General features: G+C 40.3%; 1 non-coding gene across 1 annotated transcript; it reads left to right on the forward strand.

Moving 5' to 3' along the window:
• The first annotated feature begins 2,646 nt into the window (after positions 1 to 2,646).
• Positions 2,647 to 2,753, forward strand: LOC148576309 (small nucleolar RNA R71). The gene has a single exon (XR_015903767.1). It is a non-coding gene; the product is annotated as a small nucleolar RNA R71 (small nucleolar RNA).
• The last annotated feature ends 15,676 nt before the right edge of the window (positions 2,754 to 18,429 follow it).

Below are 18,429 nucleotides of genomic sequence, written 5' to 3' on the forward strand. Positions count from 1 at the left end.
AATGCAACCCCCTTGAAGACACGTGTATAGTCTTCTGTTTTTGTGGTGGCCGAACCCTTCAATTGCCCCATCAATTCTCCTACAAAATAAAAGAAATGTGATTAAAAGAAAACTTGTGGAAAGTGGCGGCAAAATTAAAAGAAAAACTACTTTTTAAAGTTTTTGTTTCTATCTACTAAGTGCTGTTCATGAGTGCACACCAACTGACTAACTCAACATCCATGTATGCAACATTGGCAACACCAAACTTAGTTTGGTGCTATGTGGTGTAAAAGATTTGTTCAAGGCCCCTAAGAGTTACATGATATAGGTTACATTTATGTTCTCTTAGTGTGCCTTGAACACCAAACTTGTTCCTCACTATATGTTACACAAAAGGATTCATTCAAGTGCATGTCAAGTTGAGTTGAAATCCCTGAACCTTGCTTTATTAACTACTTTTAAAAGCATGTAAAACATGGGTTGCCTTCCATAAAGCGCTTCTTTAGCGTCACTAGCTTGACGTTCTGCCTTTGTCATGGTGGTTGGTAATGCTTCAGATCTTCCCCTCTTGCAGTAAACCTATATCCATTGGCTTCATCAATGATCTCCACATGTTCTAGGGAGAGAACTTTATTGATGGTGAAAACCTTAGGTAACTGAGATGGGATGGTGGGGAGATGAGGTGGGATATCTAGGAAGTAAGCTGAGATCACTTTATCCCCTGGAGAGAAATCTTCTGTAGGGATCTTTTTATTCCTCCATCTCCTTGGTACTTTCTTCTTTGTTTCTTTTGCTGTTATCCTGCTCTTTGTGGTCTCTTTCCCTAGGGAGATTTTGTTGCTGGTCTCATATGATTCTGGTGGTTTTGGCTCCACTTGAGTTTCCTTTAGCTGTGATAGCTGCTGATTCTCTTGTTCATCACCCAAAGGAATTCCAGGGTGTACAGCTTGTGCTTCAATGCTTTTTTCTCCCACCATTGCTCTGTCATGCTCTGGCCTTAGTTCCTTGCCTTCCTGACTTGCTTCTTGTGAGGGTTTGAAGATGTTGAAGGTGAGTTGTTCGTCATGTATCCTTAGTATTAGCTCTCCTCGCTCCACATCTATGAGCGCTCTGGCTGTAGCTAAGAATGGTCTTCCCAATATGATTGGGTGAAGGTGACTTTCTTCCATTTCCAGTATGACAAAGTTTGTGGGAAGGAAGTAGTTCCCAACCTTCACCAGCACGTTTTCAACCACTCCAATTGCTTGTTTTTGAGTTTTGTCCGCCAGCCTGATGACTACGTCTGTGGGCATCAGCTCATTGATTTGTAGCCTCTTCATAAGGGATAAAGGCATTAAGTTGATGCTTGCTCCCAGATCACAGAGTCCTTTGTCTAACATTGTTTCTCCTATGGCACAGGGGATGTGAAAACTCCCTGGGTCCTTCCTTTTTGTAGGCAGCTCTGGTTGAATGAGAGCACTGCACTCCTTGTTCAACACTATGGTTTGTCCTCCCTTGAGTGAGCTTTTCCTGGTCAGCAGCTCCTTCATGTACTTAATGTATGAGGGCATTTGTTGGAGGGCCTTGATGAATGGTATGTTTACATGGAGAGATGCAAATATGTCAAGAAACCTTGAGTATATTCTCTTCTCTACACCACAATTGAGTAATTGGGGAAAGGGTGCATAGAGTCTCAGCAGCTCCTTTTGTGTAATTGTGGTTTCTTGATGATTCTCTTCCTGCTTTCCTGCTGATGTATCTTCAGGTTGTTCTGATGGTTTGTTCGGCTCTTCCTCAGTCTCCTTATCACTTATAGTAACCATCTTGCAATCTTCCCATCTGACTTTCTTTGCTTCACCTCTCGGATTTTTCTCTGTGTAACTTGGGAAGCTATCAGTAGGTTTGGAAATCTTCTCAGATAGGTATCCTACTTGAAATTCCAGCCTCTTGATGGTGTCTCCCTGATTCTTGATATTGGCTCGCACCTCCTCTTTGAACACCTTGTTATCTTGAATCTCGTTGCATATGCCTTCAAGTAGAGTCTCAATCCTTGATAGTCTTTCTTCTGATGATGGAGAGTTGAGATTGGAAGGATGAGAAGGGCCATTTTGACTTTGGTATGGATGTTGAGAAGTGTTGTTGGGTGGGTGTTGGTATGACCTCTGTGTGGAATGTTGGTGAGTTGCATTGTTGTTGGGGTTATGGCATCTATAATCTTGGCCTTGGTTTTGTTGATTTTCCCACCCAAAGTTTGGGTGGTTCCTCCAACCAGGATTATATGTTTTGGAGTATGGGTCATGGTGCTGCCTAGGTGAATTCCCAATGTAGTTGGCTTGTTCCTGATCACCCTTTGCTTCTTCATTCACTCCTTCTTGGGTTGCTGCTGAAGTGGTGATTGCTGCTACTTGATTCCTCTCCATCTTCTTAGTGAGGTCAGCTAATTGCTTGGTAATAATCTTGTTTTGAGCTAGCAGTGCATCCACATTGTTCAGCTTTATCACTCCTCTAGTGTTGCCTCTTTCAGAAGTATAGAAGTAGTCATTCTCTGCTACAGTCTCAATGACATCTATGGCTTCTTCAATGGTCTTCTTCTTGTTCAGAGATCCCCCGGATGAGTGGTCTACTGCCTTCTTTGATTTATACGAAAGGCCTTCATAGAAAATGTGCAACTGCACCCATTCATTGAACATATCTGGCGGGCATCTTCTTGTCAAGTCTTTAAACCTCTCACATGCTTCATATAGAGTCTCACCATCCTGCTGCCTGAATGTTTGTACCTCAGCTCTCAACCTATTGATCCGTTGAGGAGGATAGAATCTTGCCAAGAACTTGTTCACCACATCTTCCCAGGTTGCTAAACTTTCCTTTGGAAAGGATTCCAGCCATTTAGATGCCTTGTCCTTGAGTGAGAAGGGAAACAGAAGTAGTCTATAGGTGTCAGGATGAACACCATTAGACTTCACAGTATCGCATATCCTCAGGAAGGTGGTTAGATGTTGATTGGGGTCTTCTTGGACACTTCCTCCGAATGAACAATTGTTCTGAACAAGGGTGATGAGTTGTGGCTTTAGTTCAAAGTTGTTGGCATGTATGGTTGGCCTTTGGATGCTGCTCCCACAGTTTCCTAGGTTTGGGTTGATGTAAGAACCCAGAACTCTTCTCTCTTGCCCAGCCTAATGCGCTGGACCTTCTCTGCCATGGTTGTGAGCCTCTTCTTCATGATGGTTTTCCATATTCTCATCCATGTCCGGTTCAAAGTACTCTTCCTCTTCCTCAGCACCAACTACTCTCTTTCCTCTTGCTTCCCTCCTTAATCTAAGGAAGGTCCTCTCAGGTTCAGAATTAAAGGAAGTTGAAGCCCCGCTTCTTCTACCTGTCATACAACCAACATGGCACAAGTAAGAAGGATAGGTGTAGATAGTAATTTCTACAGAAATGCTGTTAGCGTGAGTGATGCAATATATCAAACAGTTAGTGGGTTAGTGACTGAATTGTAAACAACTAAGAAAATGGGTAGGGGAAAGGGAAGAAAATAGCTAAACAGAAAGTAAATTACTCAAATGAACTTAAATCAAACAAAATAAAAACAAATGCTCAATCTAGTTATCCACCAATTTAATCATTGTTGATACAAAATCAATCCCCGGCAACAGCGCCATAAACTTGATGCACGGAAACTTGTCCTTTAACAAATCTCCCTCGGCAAGTATACCGAATTGTCGTCAAGTAAAAACTCACAATAGAGTGAGGTCGAATCCTACAGGGATTGATTGGTCAAGCAACTTTAATTGAAAGAATGCTCTAGTTGAGCTAAGGAGAAATTGGGTTGAGAATTGCAGGAAATTAAATGGCGGGAAAGTAAATTGCAGAAAATAAATGACGAAAGGTAAATTGCAGAATCTTAAATGGGGAAGGGGGATTTAGCATGAAAGTAAATAGCAGAAAGTAAAGAGAATGGGTAAGATCAGAAATGGGGAGTTCATTGGGCTTAGGAGATGTTGCATTCTCCGGATCAAGTTCATTTTCATCTCTTCCTCAATCAATGCATTCATTGATCTCCTTGGCAATCTTAAGTGATTGAATTCCAATTCCTTGGTAATTCAATCTCTCAAATCAGATCAATAGCCAATTCCTTGGTCTAATTGCTCATGAGAAGAGATGAAGTATGGTCACTGATTATACCACATGTATTTCCAAATCAAAGTATTGAGAGAATTATATGTCACCATATCCGCCCAAACTCCAATTTGGTCCAACATGAGAAAGTAATTCTAGCATGATCTCTTCATTCCTCTTCCAAGGTTCAGAAGAGATCCAAGTATGAATAGCTTCTTTTCCAAGATAACTACTCAATTGGATGAAGATTGAAAGCTTTCTAGTAAGATCAAGAGAAAAGAGAGAATAAGGATAATGAAAACTATTATTGATCCGTTAAATTACAACAGAGCTCCCTAACCCAATGAAAGGGGTTTAGTTGTTCATAGCTCTGGGAATGAAAAGCATAGATGGAGAGTACATTCTGAGAATTAAACTCAAAGTTGCAGAGAAAGTAAAATACAGAGAGTAATTCTAATAATGCCAAAAAGATTTTCTTCTAGTTCAAAGCTCTCCCTATTTATACTATTCTTCTGATCTTCTAGTTGGCTCTTCAAGTCTTGGACATGGGCCTTTGGATCTTGAGTTGAAGCAGTTATCTTCTTCAGTGGGCTTAGCTTTACTTGCAGAGAGAAAGTGTGAAGTAGGCAGGGATTCTAGCTTAGGACGTTAGTGGCGTTAACGTTAAGTGAAAGTGTGGGTTCGAGAACGTTAGTGGCAATCACCATTTTCAGTAACGTTCCTAACCCAAGGATGCTCCACGTTAACTTCAATGTTAGTGGCATCAACGTGACCACTATCGTTGCCTATTGGTCCTTCGCACACGTTATTGGGACTTACTTTTTTCAATAACTTTGAGAATCCTCCTTTCTTCCTACGTTAGAGTTCACGTTAGTGTGGCTAACGTGACCTTTAACGTAGGCTTGCCACATCTTCGAGAACGTTAGCGACACCTACCTTTGTCACTAACGTTCCAAAATGCCCCTACTTCCCACGTTAGAGTTCACGTTAACTAGGTTAACGTGGCTTCTAACGTGGTATTGCTAGCCATCTCCAACGTTAGTGACAAAGGTGAGTGTCACTAACGTTGGCTCATTATCCCTTTTACTCACGTTAGCTTCCACCTTAATGTAGTTAACGTGGGAGTTAACGTGGCTCATAGTGACAAACGTGAGTGTCACTAACGTTGGCGATTCTTTGCTCCCTCCACGTTAGAGTCCACGTTAACTGAGTTAACGTGGCAACTAACGTGGCTCAAAGTGGCTTAGCTCAACGTTATTGACAAAGGTGAGTGTCACTAACGTTGGTCATTCTTTTGTTTCCCCACGTTAGAGTTCACGTTAACTGGGTTAACATGGCTCTTAACGTGGCCAATATGAGCTTGGTCCAACGTTAGTGACAAAGGTGAGTGTCACTAACATTGGCTTTGTTTTCTTCTTCCACGTTAACTACCACGTTAATGTAGTTAACATGGCAATTAACGTGGGCTATGATGGCTTCGAGGACGTTATTGGCGATTACTTTTCTCATTAACGTTGCAAGCTAGCTCCCCTTCCACGTTAGAGGTCACGTTAGTTAGACTAACGTGGCTGCTAACATGGTTCTTCCTTGCTTCCTTTGTCCTGAAATCAAGCAATAAAGTGCATCAAAGTTCTGATCCAAGTTATGAGACATGCATCATCCAATTTGTTATTCAATTCATGCATAATTCTCATGAATTCATGTAAAAATCACAATGTTAGCTTGAATCAAGATGTAAGTGAAATTCTACCCAAAACTTGCTTATTTCCTAAGAAAGTGCATGAAACTACCCTAAAACCATAAAGAAAAGGTCAGTGAAACTGGCCAAAATGCCCTGGCATCAGAGCTTGGTGGAGTTGGAGTTGAATTTTGGTGATTGAAGCATTGCCCCTTTTGCCTTGTGGATTGCCTTGGTTAATACGTTGAAATTGGCCAAGGTATGGCTTAGGTTTCGCGTAAATAATATATAAAGTCGTGTGAAAACTTAGGTTAAAGTACCATAAGATAAGCTGGAATGATTGTGTATTGGATGTTTAGTAGTAATAAGATGGTTTGAGCATGTGTGGTGTTCACTTGGTTTTGTTATTATTGGAATGATGAATGATAATGTGATGATGTTTGAAGAACTTGTGATCATGGCAATATATATATATATAGGGTGGTATGTTGATGTTTGTTGATAAACTTGTGAAATTTAGGTTGAAGTGGGATGTTATTGAATTAAGAAATGGTAGGATTGTGGAGATTATTGTGATATTGTCAAAAGTGTGCTATATTGATGATTATAGGTATGATGAGTTGGGCTGGAAAGAGTTTTAAAGAGAAAATGAGCTTTTGAGGTTTTTGTGAAAATTGGTTTTTGGCCGAACTTCGGCGACCCATAACTTAGCTTCCGGACCTCCAAATGATTTCAAACTTATTCTGTATAAAAATTGGGTCTGTCAAGCTTACGCTGTTCAAATAACAAAGGAAAAATAATTTAAAACAGAAAAGTTATGCATGTCGAAAGTTTGAGGTTTAAAATGGGGAATCTGCAGGTTTCAAACTTAGTAAAATTTTTGGTAAAACATACGCCCATGCGTACGCGTGACATGAGATTTTTGCGTACGCGTAACACCCTTTGCATATGGTAGTTTCTGCCTCCCACGTATGCGTGCACGTACGAGCCTATGCGTACGCGTCTTGACCTAAACGCGTACCGATGCGTACGCGTGGCCCTATTTTATACGAAACTAGATTTTGATTTTTTAAACCGAATTTTTCTAAACCTCTATTTTCATCTTTTTAGTCTCAAATCATAGTATGAGGTCTAGTATTAGGATGGAGATAGGAAATTGAGATAACTTGGGGGTGAAGTATAGTAGGAAAGTGGTGAAACAAATATGAAAATGAGTATAACTGGAGTATATATGATATCATGGCATGTATGATATGATTTTGCAAAGATTATAATGATATGAATATTATTATGGCATTATATACTCATTTGATCTGAGATACGAGTTTTTCTGGGTAAAGTGCCGTGGCCTGCCACCACGTGTTCCAGGTCAACACTCGATACTCTATTGACTGCACGACGTAAGATATGACTGGGCACTCTAAATTCCCAGGAAGGTTGACCCCTGTTGAGCAATTTTATATATATTTGAGAAAAAGCTATGCATAGACTCTTGGGGATGCGTGTCGGGGGACAGTCCTTGGTTTAGCAAACCGGACTTGTCAGGTTGGCTTGATAACTGACAGATGAGCCTCATCAGCTATAGGACAGGCATACATCATGTGCATTTTGTTTGTTTTGTTTGCTATGCATTATATATATATATATTGCTAATTGTTATACTTGTTACTTGCACTACCTGCCTTCTACTTGTGCTTAAACTTGTCTGTTTGTTTGTCTGTGAAATATCATTAGAGATGGAGGAACGGAGGAAAGGTGGACAGGTTTAGTGTTAAAGATAGGTTTAATTTAAGTTTGGAAATCCTTAGAAACACCTACCCCTTTTATGGTTTCTATTTAATAAATTAAGTTCTTTAATCTGAGTGTTGGCATTCTAAGATTGCCTCTAGGATTCCCAAGACCTTATATATTATGTGTGTGGCACCTTTACCATGCTGAGAACCTCCGGTTCTCACCCCATACTTGTTTTTGTTTTTCAGATGTAGGTCGAGAGGCACCTCGCTAGGTGTCTGAGCTTCTGAAGCAGAGTGGTTCCTGGGTTCTTTTCCTGGGTTCTTTTGTTTATGTATATATTTTGTCCCTCTTAGAGGTTTAAGGAGAGTTAGGGTTTCAGTTATGTATTTTGGGTTTTCCGGATATGTATATATATGTAAATATTCTCCGGCCAGCCTTAGCTTCGCAGGCTGAGTTAGGAGCTTGATATTCTGTACTTTTGATCCTCCATCCCCACTTTCTACTTAGTCACATCTATGATCTCTAGGTTTCCTAGCACGCAAGTAATCTCGTTTCTTGAGCGTTGCACTTTTTATTTTGCGATTTTGTTTTAACTGTTTTTCAAGGCTCCTCGTATATTACTCTCTTTCAAATACTATTATATATATATATATATATATATATATATATATATATATATATATATTTGTTTTAGAGCTCGTAATACCACACCACCTCTGTTTTACAGCTTAAGCATAAAGTTTTATGTGGTAGGGTGTTACAGGCTGGCATTCAATGCCAGCTATGTGCCTCTCATTGGGCGTTGAACGCCCATTGGGGTGTTCCTACCTGGCGTCCAACGCCAGGTCTGTGCCTCTGTTGGGGCATTCAATGCCAGCTTCAGGCTCCCTGGCTGGCGTTCAATGCCAGCAGTGTGCTCCCTGGCTAGCGTTCAATGCCAGCAGTGTGCTCCCTGGCTGGCATTCAATGCCAGCAAGGTTTTTGCTCCAGGGTGTTCTGTTTCCAGCTCTAACTATTTCTATTTCTGTTCTAACTACTGCACATGATCACACACTTAAACAAATATGAAAATTAAACTGAAATAACTTATATAAACTTAAAGAAAAACAAGAAAACATTAATTATTGATGGGTTGCCTCCCAACAAGCGCTTCTTTAATGTCACTAGCTTGACAGTTAGCTCCTTACGGAGATGGATAGGGGCTCAGAATTTTGTCCCTTACAGTAAACTTCTTGCGTGTGCTCTCATGGATAAGTTTCACATGTTCTAGAGATAGGATCCTATTCACAGTGTGTGGAATAACTAGATTGTCAGTGAAGATGACTCTCATGCCAAGTGAGAGGCCTTCAATGGAGATTTTCTTATCCCTCCAGCCCTTAGGCACTTTCTTTTTGCCATTCTACTTAGAGCTTGATGATGGTTGCTCCACACCAAACTTAGAGTTGGTGTCTGGGGCTCTGTATAACTTTGTACTGAGAGAGAAGGTTGGAACACAAGGTGTTGTACAACTGTTTCTCTGTTTTCAGAGGGAGAGTTAGGGTTAGGCATCTTGAACAAGATGTGGTCCTCCCATAACTGTAGAATCAGCTCTCCCTTTGCTACATCAATGATGGCATTGGCAGTGACTAGGAAGGGTCTTCCAAGAATGATGGATTCATCCTCTTCCTCTCCAATATCCAGGATTATAAAATCTGCAGGGATGTAAAGGTTCTCAACCTTTACCAAGACATCCTCTACATGACCAAAGGCCTTTTTCATTGACTTATCTGCCATCTCTAGTGAGATTCTTGCAGCTTGTACCTCAAAGATTCCCAACTTCTCCATTACAGAGAGTGGCAAAAGGTTTATGCTTGACCCTAGGTCATATAGAGCATTATCAAAGGTAATGGTGCCTATGGTGCAGGGAATCAGGAAGCGTCCAGGATCCGGTGGCTTCTGAGGCAGTTCCTGCTGAACCAAGGCGTTGAGTTTTTTGGTGAGCACTAGAGGTTCTTCCTCTGATGATTCTGTGCCAAACAACTTGGCATTTAGCTTCATGAGAAGTCCTAGGTACCGAGCAACTTGCTCTTCTCTAGTTTCCTCTTCTTCTTCAGAGGAAGAGTATTCTTCAGATTTTATGATCTTCAACCAAGCATTCAAGGAACTTTTAACGGGCTCCTCATGAACCTTGGGTTCCATCATTTCTTCAATAGGAGAGTTCTCAGTGGGCTTGGGGTTACCAACTATCCCTATTGTGGCATTCAATGCCAGGACTTATGTTTCTTTGGGCATTGAACGCCCAGCATGGATGCCTTCACTGGCATTCAACGCCAGTGATGGTGGCTTGTTAGGCGTTGAACGCCCAGTACGGTCTTCCTTACTGGCGTCCAATGCCAGTGATAGTGCCTCCTTGGGCGTTGAATGCCTATTAAGGTCTTCCTTACTGGTATTCAACGCCAGTAATGGTGCTTCTAGGGCGTTGAACGCCCAGTAAGGACTTTCTTACTGGCATTCAACTCCAGAGTATCCCCTTCAGGTTTGGCCTCAGCTTCTACAGTGATGGCTAATACACCACTATTTTATGATATATTTTGGACTGAATTGAGTGGTTTGTGTCAACTAATCTCACAATTATTCATTGAAATTGCATGTTTTTCATTTCCTTCCTAATTTTGTGTTATTATTGAAAACTTGCTTCCGAGGCCTTTAAATTGTCAATTTTTAATTCTCCTTTATTACCATTCGATGCCGTGATCTATGTGTTAAGTGTTTTCAGGTTCTATAGGGCAGGAATGGCTTAGAGGATGGAAATGAAGCATGCAAAAGTGGAAGAAACACAAGAAACTAAAGAGCTGAGCAGCGAGGATCGACGCGCATGCATGGCTGACGCGTGCGCATGAATTGGCGCATCATACAGCAACGCGTACGCGTGACAAGCGCAGAAGTCCAGCGTACGCGTGGCTGACACATACGCGTGACGAGCGTCACGTGCTGCAATTACAGAAAATGCTAGGGGCAATTTCTGGGCTGATTTGGACCCAGTTTTCAACCCAAAAACACATACTATAGGCAGGGGGAAAGGGGAGACTCAAGGGACATTCACTTTCACTTAGTTTTTGTTTTAGTTTTGAATTTTAGAGAAGAAAAACACTACTTCTCCTAGGGTTCTTAGCATTCTTAGTTTTTTGCTTTTGGATTGGATATTGAGAGAGCTGCTACTACCTTCGATTGAAGTCTTCATCGTTATAGTTTGCCTTTCTATCACTCTACTATTTTTTTTTCATTTAATTGCTTGTGGTCATATCTGGATATTATTGATTTTGAATTTATTAATGTAATGAACTATTTTTATATTTAATTCCATTACTTGTTTTATTTCTTTCAATTAATTATCAGCTCTAAATTTGCTTTTATTAATTTAATTTTAATTACCATGTCTCTTATTTATTCCCTTTACATGTTTGTGAAAATGCCATTCATGTTAATGGAGTAGAGATCCCAACTTGGCTTTGGAGTTGATTAATTGGAAACCCTTGAGTTGGAATACTCAAGTATTAGTTTGTAATTGGAAATTACTGGTTAACTCAATTTTCACTAACTCTAATCCTTCCCTGTGAAATGATTAGGACTTGTGGATCAGAGTTAGTATTACCTACTTGACTTTCTTTTATTAGTTAGAGGATCACTAAGTGGAAGAAACAACCTTTTACTATTATACCTGGGAAGGTCAACAAGGATAGAAACTCCAATTAATCTTCTCCTAGCCAAGATCTTTTATTTCAAATACATAACACCTCTTGTCATTATACATTGCATTAATTTCTGCTTATTTAATTTTTCCGTTCTCAACCTTAAAAATACTCAGAAAATTCCTGATCAATAATTTACACCGATGTGTCAACGCTTTGGGAAATGACCTGGGAATTCTACGACCAGTTATTTAATTTCAATTGTGACACAAACTAAATTGATAGTGAGAATTTCGTTGGTTAAGACTGTACTGACAACGTTGCTTTCATTAGAATTTCTTAACCGACATTTTTTCACCGATCAATATTTGGCGCCGTTGCCGGGGAGTTGCGACAGTGTGCTAAATTATTGGTTGGTGTAAATATTTTTATATTTACATAATTGCATTTTATTTATTTTATTTTTATTTTTATTGGTGTGTTTTCTGTTTATTAGTAGTAGTTTTATTATTAAATTTTCTTAATATATTTTATTACCATGAGCTCTATGTTTCTTTCATTGAATGACGCGTTCATTACCGGATCCGAGCTTAGCCACATTTGATCCTGAGATTGAAAAAACTATTTCACGTATTAGGCGAGTTCGGCGTCGGTTAGACTCTGAGGGTGGTGAAGGGGTTTCACTCAATTCACCAGTCTTATATGAGGTTGAGTCTGAAGCGTTATTTGAGGAAGAAACTAGCTCATCTTCTACTGATTCTATTGACACTTCTTCTATTGATTTAAGTGTAGATACTATGGCGGAGCCTAGAAGGATTACTCTCCAGGAAGCAAGAGCTCCGGACTTTACACTACAACCATATCAAGCACGTCATCCAAATTTGGCTATGGATTTTGGACTGAAGACTGCATTGATTAATCTACTGCCTAAGTTTCATGGGCTACCTGCTCAAGAGCCTATCAAGCACCTTAGAGATTTTCAGACAGCTTGCTCAACTACTAGGCGGCATGGTGTGAATGAGGCTACTATTTGGTTATATGCCTTCCCATTGACTCTCGAGGGAAAGGCAAGGGAGTGGTTCTACACTCAACCGGAAGCTATTGTTACTAATTGGAATTTGCTCAGAAAGGAATTCCTGGACAAGTTCTTTCTAGCAGAGGTTACAGATAGACTGAGGAAGGAAATTTCCTGCATCCAAGGCGAATCAGAGACTCTCTACGAGCATTGGGAACGCTTCAGGAATCTCCTAGACTCATGTCCCCATCACAAGATTGACCAGTTGGTGTTGATTAGCTATTTCTGCCAAGGCATGAAGCCTCAAGACAAAACCATCTTAGATGCTGCAAGTAATGGCTCTCTGACGAAGTACAAGATGGTGACAGAAGCATGACAATTGATCACTGATCTAGCTGAGTCTACCCGAAATGCAAGGTAAAGGAATAATCATCCCAAGGCTATTGCGGAAGTTTCCTCTAGTAGTGAGACCGCTTGATAAACCACTATTTTATGGTTTATCTTGTGCTAAATTGAGTGGTTTTTATCAACTCTTTGCATACTTTTTCATACAATTTGCATGGTTTTAAATCCTTCCCAATTTTATTCTATGATTGAAAACTTGCTTCCTAAACCTTTAAATTGTGTATTTTTAATTCCCCTTTATACCATTCGATGCCGTGATTTGTGTGTTAAGTGTTTTCAGGATATATAAGGCAGGAATGGCTTAGAGGATGGAGTCGAAGCTTGCAAAAATGGAAGGAACACATGAAATAAAGGAGATGACCAGTGAAGATCGACACGGACGCATGGCTCACTGGTGCACAAAATTGTCATCTCAGGCAACAGCGCCAAAAAACTCTGTACGCACGTCTTAATAAATCATTTTTCATTCACAACTTCGATACAACTAACCAGCAAGTGCACTGGGTCGTCCAAGTAATAAACCTTACGTGAGTAAGGGTCGATCCCACGGAGATTGTTGGTATGAAGCAAGCTATGGTCACCTTGTAAATCTCAGTCAGGTGGATAATAATTGATAATGGAGTTTTCGAAAATAAATAATAAATAGACAGAAAATAAAGATAGAAATACTTATGTATATCATTGGTGAGAATTTCAGATAAGTGTATGGAGATGCGTTCGTTCTTCTGAACTTCTGCTTTCCTGCTGTCTTCATCCAATCAATCTTACTCCTTCCCATGGCTGGCTTTATGTAAGGACATCACCATTGTCAATGGCTACTTTTCATCCTCTCTGTGAAAATGGTCCGATGCGCTGTCACTGCATGGCTAATCATCTGGAGGCATCACCGTGGTCAATGGCTGCATCCCATCCTGTTGTGAAAATGGTGCAAATGCTCTGTCACGGCACGGCTAATCATCTGAGGTTCTCGATCATACTGGAATAGGATTCACCCTCCTTTTGCGTCTGTCACTACGCCCAGCACTCGCGAGTTTGAAGTTCGTCACAGTCATTCAATCCCAGAATCCTACTCGGAATACCACAGACAAGGTTTAGACTTTCCGGATTCTCAAGAATGCCGCCATCAATCTAGCTTATACCACGAAGATTCTGATTAAGAGATCCAAGAGATAATCATCCAATCTAAGGTGGAACAGAAGTGGTTGTCAGGCACGCGTTCGTGGGGGAATGATGATGATTGTCACGTTCATCACATTCATGTTGAAGTGCGAATGAATATCTTAGAAGCGGAATAAGTTGAATTGAATAGAAAAACAGTAGTACTTTGCATTAATTCATGAGGAACAGCAGAGCTCCACACCTTGATCTATGGAGTGTAGAAACTCTACCGTTAAAAATACATAAGTGAAAGGTTCAGGCATGGCCGAATGGCCAGCCCACATGATCTAAGAACCAGACGTCCCAAGATGTCTAATACAATAGTAAAAAGTCCTATTTATACTAAACTAGTTACTAGGGTTTACAGAAGTAAGTAATTGATGCATAAATCCACTTCCGGGGCCCACTTGGTGTGTGCTTGGGCTGAGCTTGAATGTTACACGTGCAGAGGCTCTTTCTGGAGTTGAACGCCAGGTTGTAATGTGTTTTTGGCGTTCAACTCTGGTTCGTGACGTGTTTCTGGCGTTTAACTCCAGACTGCAGCGTAGAACTGGCGTTCAATGCCCTTTTGTGTCGTCTAAAATCGGCCAAAGAAAGGACTATTATATATTGCTGGAAAGTCCTGGATGTCTACTTTCCAACGCAATTGGAAGCGCGCCATTTTGAGTTCTGTAACTCCAGAAAATCTACTTTGCGTGCAGGGAGGTCAGAATCCAACAGCATCAGCAGTCCTTCTTCAACCTCTGAATCTGATTTTTGCTCAAGTCCCTCAATTTCAGCCAGAAAATACCTAAAATCACAGAAAAACACACAAACTCATAGTAAAGTCCAGAAATGTGAATTTAACATAAAAACTAATGAAAACATCCCTAAAAGTAACTAGATTCTACTAAAAACATACTAAAAACAATGCCAAAAAGCGTTTAAATTATCCGCTCATCACAACACCAAACTTAAATTTTTGCTTGTCCCCAAGCAACTGAAAATCAAATAGGATAAAAAGAAGAGAATATACTATAAATTCCAAACTGTCAATGAAATATAGCTCCAATCAGATGAGCGGGACTTGTAGCTTTTTGCCTCTTGAATAGTTTTGGCATCTCACTTTTCACCATTGAGGTTCAGAATGATTGGCATCTATAGGAACTCAGAGTTTAGATAGTGTTATTGATTCTCCTAGTTCAGTATGATGATTCTTGAACACAGCTACTTTATGAGTATTGGCCGTGACCCTAAGCACTTTGTTTTCCAGTATTACCACCGGATACATAAATGCCACAGACACATAATTGGGTGAACCTTTTCAGATTGTGACTCAGCTTTGCTAAAGTCCCCAATTAGAGGTGTCCAGGGTTCTTAAGCACACTCTGTTTTTTCTTTAGACCTTGACTTTAACCGCTCAGTCTCAAGTTTTCACTTGACACTTTCACGCCACAAGCACATGGTTAGGGACAGCTTGGTTTAGCCGCTTAGGCCATGATTTTATTCCTTTAGGCCCTCCTATCCACTGATGCTCAAAGCCTTGGGATCCTTTTTATTTGCCCTTGCCTTTTTGTTTTAAGGGTTATTGGCTTTTTGCTCTTGTCTCTTGGTTTTAAGAGCTTTTGGCTTTTTCTGCTTGCTTTTTCTCTTCTTTTTTTTTTTTTTCTGCAAGCTTTTGTATTCACTGCTTTTTCTTGCTTCAAGAATCATTTTTATGATTTTTCAGATTATCAAATAACATGTCTCCTTGTCCTCATTCTTTCAAGAGCCAACATATTTAACATTCATGAACAACAACTTCAAAAGACATATGCACTGTTCAAGCATTCATTCAGAAAACAAGAAGCATTGTCACCACATCAATATAATTAAACTAAGTTCAAGGATAAATTCGAAACTCATGTACTTCTTGTTCTTTTGAATTAAAACATTTTTCATTTAAGAGAGGTGATGGATTCATAGGACATTCATAACTTTAAGACAAAGTTACTAAATACTAATGATCATGTAATAAGACACAAACATGGATAAGCACTTAACATAAAGAAAACGAAAAACAGAGAATTTAAGAACAAGGAATGAGTCCACCTTAGTGATGGTGGCGTTTTCTCCTTGAGGACCCAATGATGTCCTTGAGCTCTTCTATGTCTCTTTCTTGTCTCTGTTGCTTGATCCCTACTGATTTTGGTGCTCCTATCCTTAGTTGCTCCCAATAATTGTGTGGGAGAAAATGTATCCCCTGAGGTATCTCAGGGATCTCTTGATTTGCAGTCAAATATTCTACCACTGAGCTATGGAAGCTTTTGTCTTCCCTTTTCTCATCTTTTTCTCTTCTTTTTTTTTCTTTTTTTTTTTTTGAGGTTTCTCTGGCCTTAGGTGCCATCAATGGTTATGGAAAAGCAAAAAATAGCTATGCTTTTACCACACCAAACTTAGAATGTTGCTCGCCCTCGAGCAAAAGAAGAAAGAATAGATGAAGAAGAAGATGTGGAAAAAAACTAGGATTATTAGGAGGGAAGGTGGGGATCCTGTGGGGTCCACAGATCCTGAGATGATCCTGTGAGGTCCACAGATCTTGAGGTGTCAAGGATTTACATCCCTGCACCAATTAGGCATGTAAAATGCCTTTGCATGCAATTCTGGCATTTAAACGCCGAATTGATGCTTGTTCTGGGCGTTCAACGCCCAGATGCAGCATATTTCTGGCATTGAACACCAGCTTCATGCTTGTTTCTGGCGTTCAGCGCCAGCTCCATGCTCTGTTCTGGCGTTGAACGCCAGACAGATGCTCCTTACTAGCGTTTGAACGCCAGTGAACTCCTCCTCCAGGGTGTTCTATTTTTTTATGCTGTTTTTTATTTTTCTTCAATTTTTTCAGTAGTTTTTGTGACTCCACATGATCATGAACCTATGAAGACATATAACTAATAAAAAATATAATTAGATAAATAAAAATTGGGTTGCCTCCCAACAAGCGCCTCTTTAATGTCAACAGCTTGACAGTGGGCTCTCATGGAGCCTCACAGATGTTCAGAGCATTGTTGAGACTCCCCAACACCAAACATAAAGTTTGGATATGGGAGTTCAACACCAAACTTAGAATTTGGTTGTGGCCTCCCAACACCAAACTTAGAGTTTGACTGTGGGGGCTCTAGTTGACTCTGTTTTGAGAGAAGCTTACTGTGCCTCTTTCCCATGTTTACAGAAGGATGTCCTTGAGTTTTAAATTCAAGGGAGTCCTCATTCAATTGAAGGACTAATTCAGCTCTGTCAACATCAATCACAGCTCTTGTTGTGGCTAGGAAGGGTCTTCCAAGGATGATGGATTCATCCTCATCCTTCTCAGTATCTAGGATTATGAAATCAGCAGGGATGTAAAGGCCTTCAACCTTTACTAACATGTCCTCTACTTGTCCATAAGCCTATTTTTTGGAATTGTCTGTCATCTCTAATGAGATTTTAGCAGCTTGTACCTCAAAGATTCCCAATTTCTCTATTACAGAAAGCGGCATGAGGTTTATTCCTGACCCCAGGTCACATAGAGCCTTCTCAAAGGTCATGGTGCCTATGGTACAAGGTATTAGAAACTTTCCAGGATCCTGTTTCTTCTGAGGCAATCTCAGTTGATCCAATACATTTAGTTCATTGGTGAGCAGGGGAGGTTCATCTACCCAAGTCTCATTACCAAATAAATTGGCATTCAGCTTCATGATTGCACCAAGGAACTTGGCAACTTGCTCTTCAATAACATCCTCATTCTCTTCAGAAGAAGAATACTCATCATAGCTCATGAAGGGCATAAGGAAGTTCAATGGAATCTCTATGGTCTCTAGATGATCCTTAGAGTCCTTTGGTTCCTCAAAGGAAAACTCCTTGTTGATCACTGGACGTCCCAGGAGGTCTTCCTCCTTGGGATTCACGTCCTCCTCTCCCTCTTTGGATTCGGCCATGATGGTTATATCAATGGCCTTGCACTCTCTCTTTGGATTCTCTTCTGTATTGCTTGGGAGAGTACTAGGAGGGGTTTCAGTGATCTTCTTACTCAGCTGGCCCACTTGTGCCTCCAAATTTCTAATGGAGGACCTTGTTTCATTCATGAAACTTACAGTGGCTTTAGACACATCAGAGACTAAGTTTGCTAAATTAGAAGTATTTTGTTCAGAGTTCTCTGTCTGTTGCTGAGTGGATGATGGAAAAGGTTTACTATTGTTAAACCTATTTCTTCCACCATTATTAAAGCCTTGTTGAGGCTTTTATTGATCCTTCCATGAGAGATTTGGGTGATTTCTCCATGAGGGATTATAAGTGTTTCCATAAGGTTCACCCATGTAATTCACCTCTGCTATTGCAGGGTTCGCAGGATCATAAGCTTCTTCTTCAGAAGATGCCTCTTGAGTACTGTTGGATGCAGCTTGCATTCCATTCAGACTCTGAGAAATCATATTGACTTGCTGAGTCAGTATTTTATTCTAAGCCAATATGGCATTCAGAGTATCAATTTCAAGAACTCCCTTCTTCTGAGGTGTCCCATTACTCACAGGATTCCTCTTAGAAGTGTACATGAACTGGTTATTAGCAACCATGTCAATGAGTTCTTGAGCTTCTGCAGGCGTTTTCTTTAGGTGAATGGATCCACCTGCAGAAGTATCCAATGACATCTTAGCTAATTCAGACAGACCATCATAGAATATATCCAGGATGGTCCATTCTGA

Source organism: Arachis ipaensis, chromosome B1, assembly GCF_059453495.1.
Source record: "Arachis ipaensis isolate K30076 ecotype BB chromosome B1, ASM5945349v1, whole genome shotgun sequence".
NCBI lineage: Eukaryota > Viridiplantae > Streptophyta > Magnoliopsida > Fabales > Fabaceae > Arachis > Arachis ipaensis.